At 41.6% G+C, this 14651-nt stretch overlaps 1 protein-coding gene across 13 annotated transcripts in view; it reads left to right on the forward strand.

Annotated features, from left to right (window-relative positions):
• Positions 1 to 14651, forward strand: part of svila (supervillin a) — a 162865-nt gene that overhangs the window by 28371 nt on the left and 119843 nt on the right. The gene's annotated exons all lie outside the window — the stretch shown is intronic.

Below are 14651 nucleotides of genomic sequence, written 5' to 3' on the forward strand. Positions count from 1 at the left end.
CAGCAGCCAAGCCATAATGCAAAACTGTGTGCAGATAATGAAGCAAAGATATCAGCTAAGACCTGAATGTGCAGGTATTCACCACACGTAAAAAGAAATTGCAGCGTGAAACACACGAACTATAATTTAAGATATGAGGATGACAAAATGCAAGCTGAAGATGAATAATAAGAGCAAAAACATGACTAGGATGAAGTGACCATGACAATAGCCTATGACTAGAATAATACTACGCATGTCAAATGCATGACGCATGATATAACCATGGCTAATAATTAGGCTGCAGATAAGATGAAATAAAACTGACTGAATGATACATTTTAAAAAGGTATGAAAATAGGGTGACTCATTGCACAGTATGCACTAATGAGTTTGCAAATATGCTGGTTGCTCAGAGCAGAAAGCATCAAGGTGTATCTAGACAAGTACACAAATCCAGACCAGTATACACGTAAAGTGAAAGCATTTCTAGCTAAAACGGTAAGTAGTAGCGTTCAGGCATGACTATAAGGCAGATAATTGAAAGAGTGACTCCCTCGCAAGTCACATAAACTAATGTGACTGAGATGACGCAATAAAATGTATGCTAATAGTGAACCTTGCATCTGTCTCGTGGGCTGCGCAACAAGCAGTGATGGCTACTATCGATAGTTTGCTGGATTGACAAATTATCGGCCGCATAGAGACCGAAATAGGATAGAAACACCATCTCCTTGCTCATGTCTCGACAAGTATTGAGTAGCAATGATTCTGGACGCATAGTCTGTATCGCTAGCCAAGCATACTATACTGTAGGCTTCCTTGTATTACCTGTGATACACTGACCGAAGCTGGCATTAGGAACAACAAATACAATAGACTAATGTACTGAGCAAGCTAGCTAGGTTGCTGGCTATTGACTGACGACAGTAATCGGTAGAGCAGCAACCAGCAACATGGTTGATCCTCACAATCAATGACATCCCCGAAGCAGCCAAACATGGCAACATAAGCATATGTGACCGACCGGCTGGATTCGGTCTTATGCAGCAACATTTGAAATTGTATTTTTTTTTACAATTAATTAAAGTAGGGACTCGGAGCTATAAAATGTTGTATCATAGGGTACAGTTGAGGAACAATGGGAAAGTAATTCTGCTATGAAAGTAAATAAACTTGTAGCCCCACTTTTGAGAAAATGGCCCTTGAATGTTTTGGTACACCTACTGGAGAGCAAACCTCTGAGGCTATTTATCTACACCCATTCAGCATCGGTCACACTCTTAAGCCCACCCATCTCTTTAAGGATTCACTTAAAGGAGGCCATGTGCTAAACAGTGCGTATGGTAGTGTACTAAACAACCAAAGATTTCAAGACTAAAGGCTGGTTTATACGACATCTATCATGTCTGTATACAGTTGTCGCAGTGACATGAACATTCTGTTGTTGTCTGACATCAAACATGTCGTTATGAAAAAGTATAGCATGACATCAGCAGCCTGGTGGTACAAAATAGCATAACTGGTATATTTTAACACCAACAAACCCATCTGTTTTAAAATTAATGTATATGTCAATCTAGCAAACCAGGTAACTAAAAGCAACTTTCTAAACAATGTTTTGGTTCGTTTCTAGCTTGTTACTGTAGATGGCTTGCCAGTTAAAATAATGACCATATCATATAGCTGACAAAGTCTCTACTTTAGTTCATTTGTATTCATTATTACAGGAACATAAACTCACAAGATCATTATTTACAAGTTGTATGGCAATCTACAATAAACACACATATAAACGCAACATCTAAAGTGTAGGTTCCATGTTTCTTGAGCTGAAATAAAATATCCCAGAAATGTTCCATATGCACAAAAAGCTTATTTATCTCATGTTGTGCACACATTTGTTTACATCCCTGGTAGTGAGCAGTTCTCCTTTGCCAAGATAATCCATCCACCTGATGGGTGTGGCATATCAAGAAGCTGATTAAACAGCATTATCATTACACAGGTGCACCTTGTGATGGGGACAGTGAAAGGCCACTCAAATGTGCAGTTTTGTCACACAATACAATGCCACAGATGTCTCAAGTTGAGGGAGCATGCAATTGGCATGCTGACTGCAGGAATGTCCACCAGAGCTGTTGCCAGTTAATTGAATGTTAATTTTTCTATCATAAGCTGCCTCAGTGGTATTTTTAGAGAATTTAGCAGTGCATCCAACCGCCGTCACAACCGCAGACCACGTGTATGGTGTCGTTTGGGGGAGCGGCTTGCTCATGTCAATGTTGTGAACAGAGTGCCCCATGGTGGCGGTGGGGTTATGGTATGAGCAGGCATAAGCTACGGACAACTAACACTACTGCATTTTATCAATAGAAATTTAAATGCACAGATACCGTGACTAGATCCTGAGGCCATTGAGGTCAATGGTCAATCCACCTTTTTAAAGGTATCTGTGACCATCAGATGCATATCTGTATTCCCAATCATGTGATTAGATTTGGGCCTAATTAATTTATTTAAATTGACTAATTTCCTTATTAACCGTAACTCAGTAACATTTTTGAAATGGTTGCGTTTATATTATTGTGCAGTATAATTACAGAAAATAGCTTACTGATGTGTGAGTGAAATAAAAGCAGAGGTTTCTACTGGAGAATTTTAGAACTTTTAGAACTTGTCTCGTTGGCCTTAAGTTATATCCTAATTTGACTTTGATGCAGGTCATTTTCTTCCTTCACATTAGTCTCTGGTAAACGCACAGTATATCAAATGAAATCAGTTTGTCACATGCACAGGATACAGAAGGTGTAAACGGTACAGTGAAATGGCTACTTGCATAGTGGAGTCTTTTTGTTTAGACATAGCTAGCTAAACAATTAACCATAATCCCAACTCATAACGTTACTACACTGCATGAATCTACAGGTAGCTAGAGCTAACCAACTAGTTTCAATGTAGGCTAACAGTAAGCTTTATCTTGCAATGAAAACAACTTTCTGACAAAATTAGAAGCTTATCTGAATGTAGCTAGCTAGACTCTCTTGCCCGTATACAGTGCCTTGCGAAAGTATTCGGCCCCCTTGAACTTTGCGACCTTTTGGCACATTTCAGGCTTCAAACATAAAGATATAAAACTGTATTTTTTTGTGAAGAATCAACAACAAGTGGGACACAATCATGAAGTGGAACGACATTTATTGGATATTTCAAACTTTTTTAACAAATCAAAAACTGAAATTGGGCGTGCAAAATTATTCAGCCCCTTTACTTTCAGTGCAGCAAACTCTCTCCAGAAGTTCAGTGAGGATCTCTGAATGATCCAATGTTGACCTAAATGACTAATGATGATAAATACAATCCACCTGTGTGTAATCAAGTCTCCGTATAAATGCACCTGCACTGTGATAGTCTCAGAGGTCCGTTAAAAGTGCAGAGAGCATCATGAAGAACAAGGAACACACCAGGCAGGTCCGAGATACTGTTGTGAAGAAGTTTAAAGCCGGATTTGGATAGCTTTCCCAAGCTTTAAACATCCCAAGGAGCACTGTGCAAGTGATAATATTGAAATGGAAGGAGTATCAGACCACTGCAAATCTAGCAAGACCTGGCCGTCCCTCTAAACTTTCAGCTCAAACAAGGAGAAGACTGATCAGAGATGCAGCCAAGAGGCCCATGATCACTCTGGATGAACTGCAGAGATCTACAGCTGAAGTGGGAGACTCTGTCCATAGGACAACAATCAGTCGTATATTGCACAAATCTGGCCTTTTATGGAAGAGTGGCAAGAAGAAAGCCATTTCTTAAAGATATCCATAAAAAGTGTTGTTTAAAGTTTGCCACAAGCCACCTGGGAGACACACCAAACATGTGGAAGAAGGTGCTCTGGTCAGATGAAACCAAAATTGAACTTTTTGGCAACAATGCAAAACGTTATGTTTGGCGTAAAAGCAACACAGCTGAACACACCATCCCCACTGTCAAACATGGTGGTGGCAGCATCATGGTTTGGGCCTGCTTTTCTTCAGCAGGGACAGGGAAGATGGTTAAAATTGATGGGAAGATGGATGGAGCCAAATACAGGACCATTCTGGAAAACCTGATGGAGTCTGCAAAAGACCTGAGACTGGGATGGAGATTTGTCTTCCAAGACAATGATCCAAAACATAAAGCAAAATCTACAATGGAATGGTTCAAAAATAAACATATCCAGGTGTTAGAATGGCCAAGTCAAAGTCCAGACCTGAATCCAATCGAGAATCTGTGGAAAGAACTGAAAACTGCTGTTCACAAATGCTCTCCATCCAACCTCACTGAGCTCGAGCTCTTTTGCAAGGAGTAATGGGGAAAAATGTCAGTCTCTCGATGTGCAAAACTGATAGAGACATACCCCAAGCGACTTACAGCTGTAATCGCAGCAAACAAAGTATTAACTTAAGGGGGCTGAATAATATTGCACGCCCAATTTTTCAGTTTTTGATTTGTTAAAAAAGTTTGAAATATCCAATAAATGTCGTTCCACTTCATGATTGTGTCCCACTTGTTGTTGATTCTTCACAAAAAAATACAGTTTTATATCTTTGTTTGAAGCCTGAAATGTGGCAAAAGGTCGCAAAGTTCAAGGGGGCCGAATACTTTCGCAAGGCACTGTACATGGGTGAACGCTTCTCCCAATCTGTCATGGATGACATGGTTGCCATTTTAGTTTGAAAATGTAATTTGGAGATGTGTTTTATTCAACTGCTTTCTATGTTCTCTTTTCAACTCCGTGTTTGCAATCAAACGCCTGAATTTTCTCTGTCTCCTGAGCTATCATACTCTGCTTCTACTGGGCATTCAACGGATTTCAAAACTCGGGCCTCCTGAAAGCGGAGAGCCTTAGCAACACTTTTGCAGTTCTTCGTGATATCTTTCAAAAAAGCTATCTAACGCTGTATGTGTAGGATTACTTACACATACTAAGCAGCTCCTGTTATAGACAGAAGCATGCTACATGGTAGACCTATCCAAACTCCTCACTCGGCATGTCCAGCCCATCCATTATCTCAGCCAGTAATAGCTAGCTGGAAGGTCCCTGTCTTTTACTGTGGCTATACCAACAAGTCTCGTAATTTTAACAATTGTATTTGTATTTACAGATGGCATACAAGTTCCTTATTAAAGCTCATGAAAGTTCACATGTTCCAGAAGTGCCTCTCCTGTGAAGTTGCGATGTGCGACATACGCCTAGTTTCCTGAAACGAGTCACATATTGAACGACAGGAGCAAGGTTCATACAATACTAGCGAGAATTATCAGAAACCACAAGCATGACGAGTAACAGCAGGTTACACCAGCAAGAGACACCAGCACATGCGAGCGCGTGACATTCGGTGTTGTAGAAGCATGTATGAAACTGGTCAACATAAATAGACTGCATGGAGTTAGTGTGAATACAATTGGTGTGATATCAGCTGACGCAAACAGATGATGCCTCCACACTCAGGTTTCCCTTCTGAACTGGCTATGCTTAATTGCAAGGCTATTTTTGTCAAGTACAAAGGAACTCAACTGAGATTCTGCACTACTGAGTGGACCATGCTGCCACGTAAATAAATGGTTTAAACCATGAGAGTTGGGGTTTTGTTTCATTTGGAAGCTTATATTTTCCACTGTAAAGCATATTTAAACAAGGAGACTGGTTAAATTGGTCAGAATTTGACTTTTGCTGCATTTAGAGGAGCTAACGGTGCTAACTTTGAACATCAACTGACAAACTAACTAGTGGCTGCAGGTTTGTGAGTGAAAACATGGGCTTTTTCTAATTGAAATCATCTGAATACAAAACTAAATAGGGACTATATGTATATTTATTATAAAGCTTAGCATATTGTCTTTGCAGAGGGTGGATATTGAATTTCAATCTGTTCCTGTTTTCATTGTCTTTCCCTTTAAATCGCCATAGAAATGGCCCCGCTCAACGTAGATTGATCTCCATTTATAGGCAATGAAAGCTAAGGTTCTGGAGGTGAAAATGAAGGAATCAAACGGATTTTGAATAGTCCAACCAGCGGAAACACAACACCAAGTATGAACGATTCAACCAAGAGCGCTGCGGTCTAAACTAGCGACACTCACAGCAAATGAACGTTCTCATTTCATCAACACTGTCAAGTATAGGTATATTAAGGTTATAATATTGTAGAGAACAATCAAATTAATCATTCTGTGTAATTTATGACATAGGGTAAAGAATGTTTTGACATTTCATGTATCTTCCTCTTGAATTGCCCTCTTTCTCTACATTGCACAGCAGTGAGTGAACACCCTACACAGTAGGAATTGGTTAAATCATGTTATGGTCACGGCTGGGTTGAACTCTAGAAAGCCTCTCTGTGTAGCTCCGTTGCCCAGTTTCGCGGTTTCATGTCTGTCAGTCACTACATTCGTCAATGACATCATGGCATGTCTTCGTGGTATTGCGGTCAGTGGATCAACAACAAACTTCAGCCATGTGGATCAGGGTTCTAAACATTACCCCTGCGCCATGGCAACCACCGCTGCTGTATATCAGGGGTGGGTGGAGGTGGGGGACTCTGTTCAGAAGGGTTGTACGAGCCGTGCGTGTGTGTGTCAGCCTCCGCCTAGAGCCCAGCCCAGAACCTCCACATGATTTTTCAATTACTGTGTCCTCCCAAGTCTGATGGCGCTCTTTTTGGTCCATGACCAAACCTACATGCGCCCCACAAACACAAAGCCTAACTCACTAACCCCCTTCTTAATTTAACCTTTTTCCCCTGCAGATTTAACTGGATCTGGTCGTGTTGTATGTTTATGTATAGGATGCAGTGGGGAATGGGATATCATATTCTATGTATGGGGAATGTGGTGGGGATATCCTGTTGAATCTTTACTTGATGGATCTGGACTCAGTTTGAACCCCTATCCTGTAGTCAGATGTGACCCATCCTTTGTATGACTAGACGATCTGACCTGCAACAGCTAGAGAACTTGGGATGCAACCTAAACCTATCCACTGGACTGCAGCTTAAGGCTTGGACAGAACCGATGCCTCAAATGACTCTTGCATACCCACACCCTCTTAGACCTTGGAGGAATGAGTTGGCTTAGAGATTTGTGATTGATGGGGATATAAATCTGTCTAGTTTGTTATTGAAGGTTGTTTCATTCTGGACTGGTCTGTCTGTCATAATGACTAATACAAGTGGAAGAAGAGCGAGTTGGATGTAGGCTGTGTCCAAAATGGCAACCTATTCCCTATGTAGTGCATTACTTTTGACCAGAGCCCCATTCGCTCTGGACAAAATTAGTGCACTATATAGGGAATAAGATGCCATTCCGGACACATCATTATCGGATTTGGAACAAGGAGGGGAGGGGGTTTAGGGAATTCCCTGTTTTCTCTCCATCTATGTTCCTGTTTTGTACGTTCTCTCCTAGGAACAGGGGATCATTGCTTTAGCAGGAAACTATGCATGCATTCCTCTTCGCCTTGACTGTTTCACTATTTCCCTTCCGTTCATCACCCTCCTTCCATAGATTGTCAGTTCTTGTTCTTGTGCTCCCTCTTTCTCTCGGTCTCTCTCACACCATTAACTGTGTAGTAGTAGCCGGCAGCACTGTATGGACGGTGTACTGTTTGTGTTTGAAGGGCCGCTCCTCTCCTCGAAGGAAGGTAGAGCGAGGCAGGACTACATGACAAAGACACGGGCTGCGTCCCAAATTACCCCTATTCAGTTAACTACTTTAGATCAAGGTCCATAAAGGTTCTGGTCAAAAGTAGTGCAGTACATGGGGTGTCATTTGGGACACAGCCATGAAGTGGGCTGCCAAAGACTTCCATCCATATTTCACTCTGTCTCGCTCGCTCTGCTGAGTGAATGTCTGTTAGTTTTAACAACATGAAGGGAACTGGAAATGGCTGCATGCTTGTTTTTACTGGTGGTAATTGGCAGTCCTCTCCATCTTCGCTCTCTCTTCTTTACTCTCTCTCACTCTTTTTCTCTCTACCTTTCCTGGACTGAAGGGATCTTGGCAAACCCGTCCCCCCCCCCGGTCCTCAGTGAGACCCCCAAGGTTGAAAAATTGGCCCCTTATTTCTTCAGTGACAACACAAATCCCCAGGAGACTTAACTGACCAAATTGATTGTTATGGTGCAATATCTCAGCCATCTGACTGATTCTATTTTACCCTGAAGGCACAGTGATGCTGAAACATTGGGATTTTACCCAATACATTTCTGAGGGTTTATATATGGAGTTCGACTTAAAAAAAAAAAAAAAACATATGTTGACTGGGGCCTAGCGCTATTGCCCAGTCCACACTATTCTATTGCAGTCCTGAACACATACACACTAGTTTGTACACAGCTACTTGGTTGTCTGTGACTGTCCTAATTGTGTCGGGTCAGTGAGAGACCACAGAGAGGAGTGTACAGGATCTGAGAGAAGACACTAATGGACTCAACTCTGTGTGTGTCTCTCTCTCTCTGTCAATGGCTGAATGGTTCAGCCATATTTATCCACTGCTGACAGCATCACTTTCAAATAGTGGGCTTGATTTACAGTGCCTTCAAAGTATTCACACTCCTTGACTTTTTCCACATTTTGTTTTTACAAAGTGGAATAAAAATTTATTTAATTGTATTTTTGTCAATGATCTACACAAAATACTCTGACATTTGTACGAAAAATAAAACACTACCTTGATTAAATAAGTAGTCAAGCCCCTGAGTGTTAGAATCACCGTAGGCACCGATAACCGAGTTTCTAAGAGCTTTCCATACCTGGGTTGTGCAACATTTACCCATTTTGTATTTTTGTTATCTTCAAAATACTTCAAGCTCTGTCAATTGGTTGTTAATCATTACTAGACAACTATTTTCAGGTCTTGCCATAGATTTTCAAGTCAACTATAACTTGGCCAGTCTGGAACGTTCACGGTCTTCTTGGTAACCAACTCCAGTGTGGATTTGACCTCGTTTTAGGTTGTCCTGCTGAAAGTTGAATTTATCTCCCAGTGTCTGGTGGAAAGTAGACTAAACCAGGTTTTCCTCAAGGATTTTGCCTACACTTAGGCACTGAAGTAATACTGCAAAAAATGCAGTGTAATGTACATAAGTAAAAATACATTAACACAGTTTTGGGTTATTTTTACCTTTTTTATATTTTTGACAACTTTTTTACTTCTACATTCCTAAAGAAAATAATGCACTTTTTACTCCATACATTTTACCTGCATTTTGAATGCTTAGCAGGACAGGAAAATGGTCCAATTCACGCACTTATCAAGACAACACATGGTCATCCCTTCTGCCTTTGATCTGGTGGACTCCGTAAACACGCATCTTTTGTGAATTACAGTGCCTTGCGAAAGTATTCGGCCCCCTTGAACTTTGCGACCTTTTACCACATTTCAGGCTTCAAACATAAAGATATAAAACTGTATTTTTTTGTGAAGAATCAACAACAAGTGGGACACAATCATGAAGTGGAATGACATTTATTGGATATTTCAAACTTTTTTAACAAATCAAAAACTGAAAAATTGGGCGTGCAAAATTATTCAGCCCCCTTAAGTTAATACTTTGTAGCGCCACCTTATGCTGCGATTACAGCTGTAAGTCGCTTGGGGTATGTCTCTATCAGTTTTGCACATCGAGAGACTGAAATGTTTTCCCATTCCTCCTTGCAAAACAGCTCGAGCTCAGTGAGGTTGGATGGAGAGCATTTGTGAACAGCAGTTTTCAGTTCTTTCCACAGATTCTCGATTGGATTCAGGTCTGGACTTTGACTTGGCCATTCTAACACCTGGATATGTTTATTTTTGAACCATTCCATTGTAGATTTTGCTTTATGTTTTGGATCATTGTCTTGTTGGAAGACAAATCTCCGTCCCAGTCTCAGGTCTTTTGCAGACTCCATCAGGTTTTCCAGAATGGTCCTGTATTTGGCTCCATCCATCTTCCCATCAATTTTAACCATCTTCCCTGTCCCTGCTGAAGAAAAGCAGGCCCAAACCATGATGCTGCCACCACCATGTTTGACAGTGGGGATGGTGTGTTCAGCTGTGTTGCTTTTACGCCAAACATAACGTTTTGCATTGTTGCCAAAAAGTTCAATTTTGGTTTCATCTGACCAGAGCACCTTCTTCCACATGTTTGGTGTGTCTCCCAGGTGGCTTGTGGCAAACTTTAACCGACACTTTTTATGGATATCTTTAAGAAATGGCTTTCTTCTTGCCACTCTTCCATAAAGGCCAGATTTGTGCAATATACGACTGATTGTTGTCCTATGGACAGAGTCTCCCACCTCAGCTGTAGATCTCTGCAGTTCATCCAGAGTGATCATGGGCCTCTTGGCTGCATCTCTGATCAGTCTTCTCCTTGTATGAGCTGAAAGTTTAGAGGGATGGCCAGGTCTTGGTAGATTTGCAGTGGTCTGATACTCCTTCCATTTCAATATTATCGCTTGCACAGTGCTCCTTGGGATGTTTAAAGCTTGGGAAATCTTTTTGTATCCTAATCCGGCTTTAAACTTCTTCCCAACAGTATCTCGGACCTGCCTGGTGTGTTCCTTGTTCTTCATGATGCTCTCTGCGCTTTTAACGGACCTCTGAGACTATCACAGTGCAGGTGCATTCATACGGAGACTTGATTACGCACGGGTGGATTGTATTTATCATCATTAGTCATTTAGGTCAACATTGGATCGTTCAGAGATCCTCACTGAACTTCTGGAGAGAGTTTGCTGCACTGAAAGTAAAGGGGCTGAATAATTTTGCACGCCCAATTTTTCAGTTTTTGATTTGTTAAACAAGTTTGAAATATCCAATAAATGTCGTTCCACTTCATGATTGTGTCCCACTCGTTGTTGATTCTTCACAAAAAAATCAGTTTTATATCTTTATGTTTGAAGCCTGAAATGTGGCAAAAGGTCGCAAAGTTCAAGGGGGCCGAATACTTTCGCAAGGCACTGTATTTCTTGAGTGTTGGAGTGTGCCCCTGGCTATCCACACTCCAACATGATTTTATACTTTTTACTTTTGATACTTAAGTATATTTTAGCATTTACATTTAGACTTTTACGCAGTATTTTAGGTAAGTATTTTACTGGGTTACTTTTACTTGAGAAACTTTCTATTAAAGTATCTGCTTTTACTCAGGTATGACAATTTGGTTTTTCCAACACTGAAAAATGTGGGAAAACAATTACCTTTTTGTCCTGAATACAAAGTGTTAAGTTTGGGGCAAATCCAATACATTACTGAGTACCACTCCTCATATTTTCAAGCATAGTGGTGGCTGCATCATGTTATGGGTATGCTTGTAATCGAGCTAAGCACAGGCAAAATGCTATGGTCTATGGACCAAATAGACCTATCTTCTGTATACCACCCCTACCTTGTCACAACACAACTGATTGGCTCAAACGCATTAAGGAGGAAAGAAATTCACAGATTAACTTCTAACCAGGCACACCTATTTATTGAAATGCATTCCAGGTGACTACCTCCATGAAGCTGGTTGAGAGAATGCCAAGAGTGTGCAAAGCTGTCACCAAGGCAAAGGGAGGCTACTTTTAAAGAATCTCAAATATAAAATATATTTGATTAACACTTGGTCACAATCAAATCAAATGTTTGTCACATGAGCAGAATACAACGGGTGTAGACCTTACAGTGAAATTGTCATGCCCTGACCTGAGACATCTGTTTTCTTTATATTTTGGTTAGGTCAGGGTGTGACTAGGGTGGGTACGCTAGTTTAGGATTGTCTAGGTTTTTTTTGTATGTCTAGAGTTTTTGTATGTCTATGGTGGCCTGATATGGTCCCCATTTAGAGGCAGCTGTTTATTGTGGTCTCTGATTGGGGATCATATTTAGGTAGCCATTGCCCCTTGGTGTTTGTGGGATCTTGTCTATGTGTAGTTGCCTGTCAGCACTCGTTTGTATAGCGTCACGTTTTGTTTGGTTATTTTGTTAGTTTGTTCAGTGTTTCATTCTTTTAATAAATAAGAATGTACGTATACCACGCTGCACCTTGGTCCGATCCTTATTACAAACGTGACAGAAATGCTTACTTACAAGCCCTTAACCCACAATGCTTTAGCACTTATTTTTTCTTAACTTCTTAAGTAAAAAATTGAAAATAAAAGTAACAAATAATTAAACGGCAGCAGTAATTTAACAGTAGCGAGGCTATATACAGGGGGTGGTACCGGTGCGGGGGCACTGGTTAGTCGAGGTAATATGTAGGTAGAGTTAAAGTGACTATGCATAGATAATAAACAGAGTAGCAGCAGTGTAAAAGAGGGGTCTGGGTAGCCCTTTGATTAGCTGTTCAGGAGGCTTGGGGGTAGAAGCTGTTAAGCCTTTTGGACCCAGACTTTGTGCTCCGGTACCGCTTGCCATGCGGTAGCAGAACAGTCTGACTAGGATGGCTGGAGTCTTTGACAATGTTTAGGGCCTTCCTCTGACACTGCCTGGTATAGAGGTCCTGGATGGCAGGAAGCTTGGCCCAACTGATGTACTGGGGACCCATGCCAAATATTTTCAGTCTCCTGAACGGGAATAGGATTCGTCGTGCCCTCTTCACGACTGTCTTAGTGTGTTTGAACCATGATAGTTTGTTGGTGATGTGGACACCAAGGAACATGAAGCTCTCAACCTGCTCCACTACATCCCTGTTGATGAGAATGGGGGCGTGCTCGGTCCTCCTTTTTCCTGTAGTCCACAATCATCTCCTTTGTCTTGATCACATTGAGGGAGAGGTTTTTGTCCTGGCACCACACGGCCAGGTCTCTCACCTCCTCCCTGTAGATGGTCTTGTCGGTGATCATGCCTACCACTGTTGTCATCGGCAAACCTGATGTTGTTGGAGTCGTGCCTAGCCATGCAGTCATGAGTGAACAGGGAGTACAGGAGGGGACTGAGCACGCACCCTCTGGCCCTCCTGTTGAGGATCAGTTTGTAGGATGTTGTTACCTACCCTTACCACCTGGGGGCAGCCCGTCAGGAAGTCCAGGATCCAGTTGCAGAGGGAGGTGTTTAATCCCAGGGTCCTTAACTTAGTAATGAGATTTGAGGGCACTATGGTGTTGAACACTGAGCTGTAGTCAATGAATGGCCTTCTCACATAGGTGTTCCTTCTGACCAGGTGGGAAAGGCCAGTGTGGAGTGCAATACAGATTGCATCATCTGTGGATCTGTTGGGGCGGTATGCAAATTGGAGTGGGTCTATGGTTTCTGGGATAATGGTGTTGAGCCATGACTAGCCTTTCAAAGCACTTCATGGCTACAGACGTGAGTGCTATGGGTCGGTAGTCATTTAGGCAGGTTACCTTAGTGTTCTTGTGCTCAGGGACTAGGGTGGTCTGCTTGAAACATGTTGGTATTACAGGGACAGGTTGAACATGTCAGTGAAGACACATGCCACCTGGTCAGCCCATGCTCTGAGTACAGGTCCTGGCAAGCCTCTGTGCTTCCCTTTTGTAGTCTGTAATAGTTTGCAAGCCCTGCCACATCCGACGAGTGTCGGAGATAGTGTAGTATGATTCAATCTTAAACCTATGTTGATGCTTTGCCTGTTTGATGGTTCGTCGGAGGGCATAAGGAGATTTATTTTAAGTTAGTCTCGCTCCTTGAAAGCGGCAGCTCTACCTTTTTAGCGGAGTGTGGATGTTGCCTGTAATCAATGGCTTCTGGTTGGGGTATGTACGTACGGTGACTGTGGGGACGACGTCATCGATGCATTTATTGATGAAGCCATTGACTGATGTGGTGTACTCCTCCAATGCCATCGGAAGATTCACCGAACATATTCCAGTTTGTGCTAGCAAAACAGTCCTGCAGCTTAGCATCTGCTTCATCTGACCACTTTCTTATTGAACTGGTGCTGGTGCTGGTGCTTCCTGCTTTAGTTTTTGCTTGTAAGCAGGAAATAGGAGAATAGAATTATGGTCAGATTTTCCAAATGGAGGGAGAGCTTTGTACGCGTCTCTGTGTGTGGAGTAAAGATGGTCTAGAGTTATATTTATTTATTTTTTAAATATTTTTTCCCTCTGGTTGCACATTTAACTTACTGGTACGAATGATGTAAAACTGATTTAAGTTCGCCTGCATTAAAGTCCCCGGCCACTAGGAGCGCCACCTGGGTAAGCATTTTCCTGTTTGCTTACGCCCGTATACAGCTCATTGAGTGCGGTCTTAGTGGCAGCATCGGTTTGTGGTGGTAGATAAACAGCTAAGAAGAATATAGAAAACTCTCTTGGTAAATAGTGTGGTCTTCAGCTTATCAAATTAATTGCATTGGTCACATACACATGGTTAGCAGATGTTAATGCTAGTGTAGCGAAGTGCTTGTGCTTCTAGTTCCGACCTTGCAGTAATATCTAACAAGTAATCTAACAATTCCACAACTACCTAATACACACATCTAAAGGGATGGAATAAGAATATGTACATATAAATATATGGATGGCCGAGCGGTATAGGCAACGTGCAATAGATGGTATAAAATACAGTATATACATGTGATATGAGTAATGTAAGATATGTAAACATTATTAAAGTGGCATTATTTAGTGGCATTGTATAAAGTGACTAGTGATCCATTTATTAAAGTTGTCAGTGATTGGGTAGGCAGCAGCCTCTCTGAATTAGTGATTGCTGT

This window comes from Oncorhynchus mykiss, chromosome 11 (genome assembly GCF_057628025.1).
Source record: "Oncorhynchus mykiss isolate SJ-2025 chromosome 11, ASM5762802v1, whole genome shotgun sequence".
NCBI lineage: Eukaryota > Metazoa > Chordata > Actinopteri > Salmoniformes > Salmonidae > Oncorhynchus > Oncorhynchus mykiss.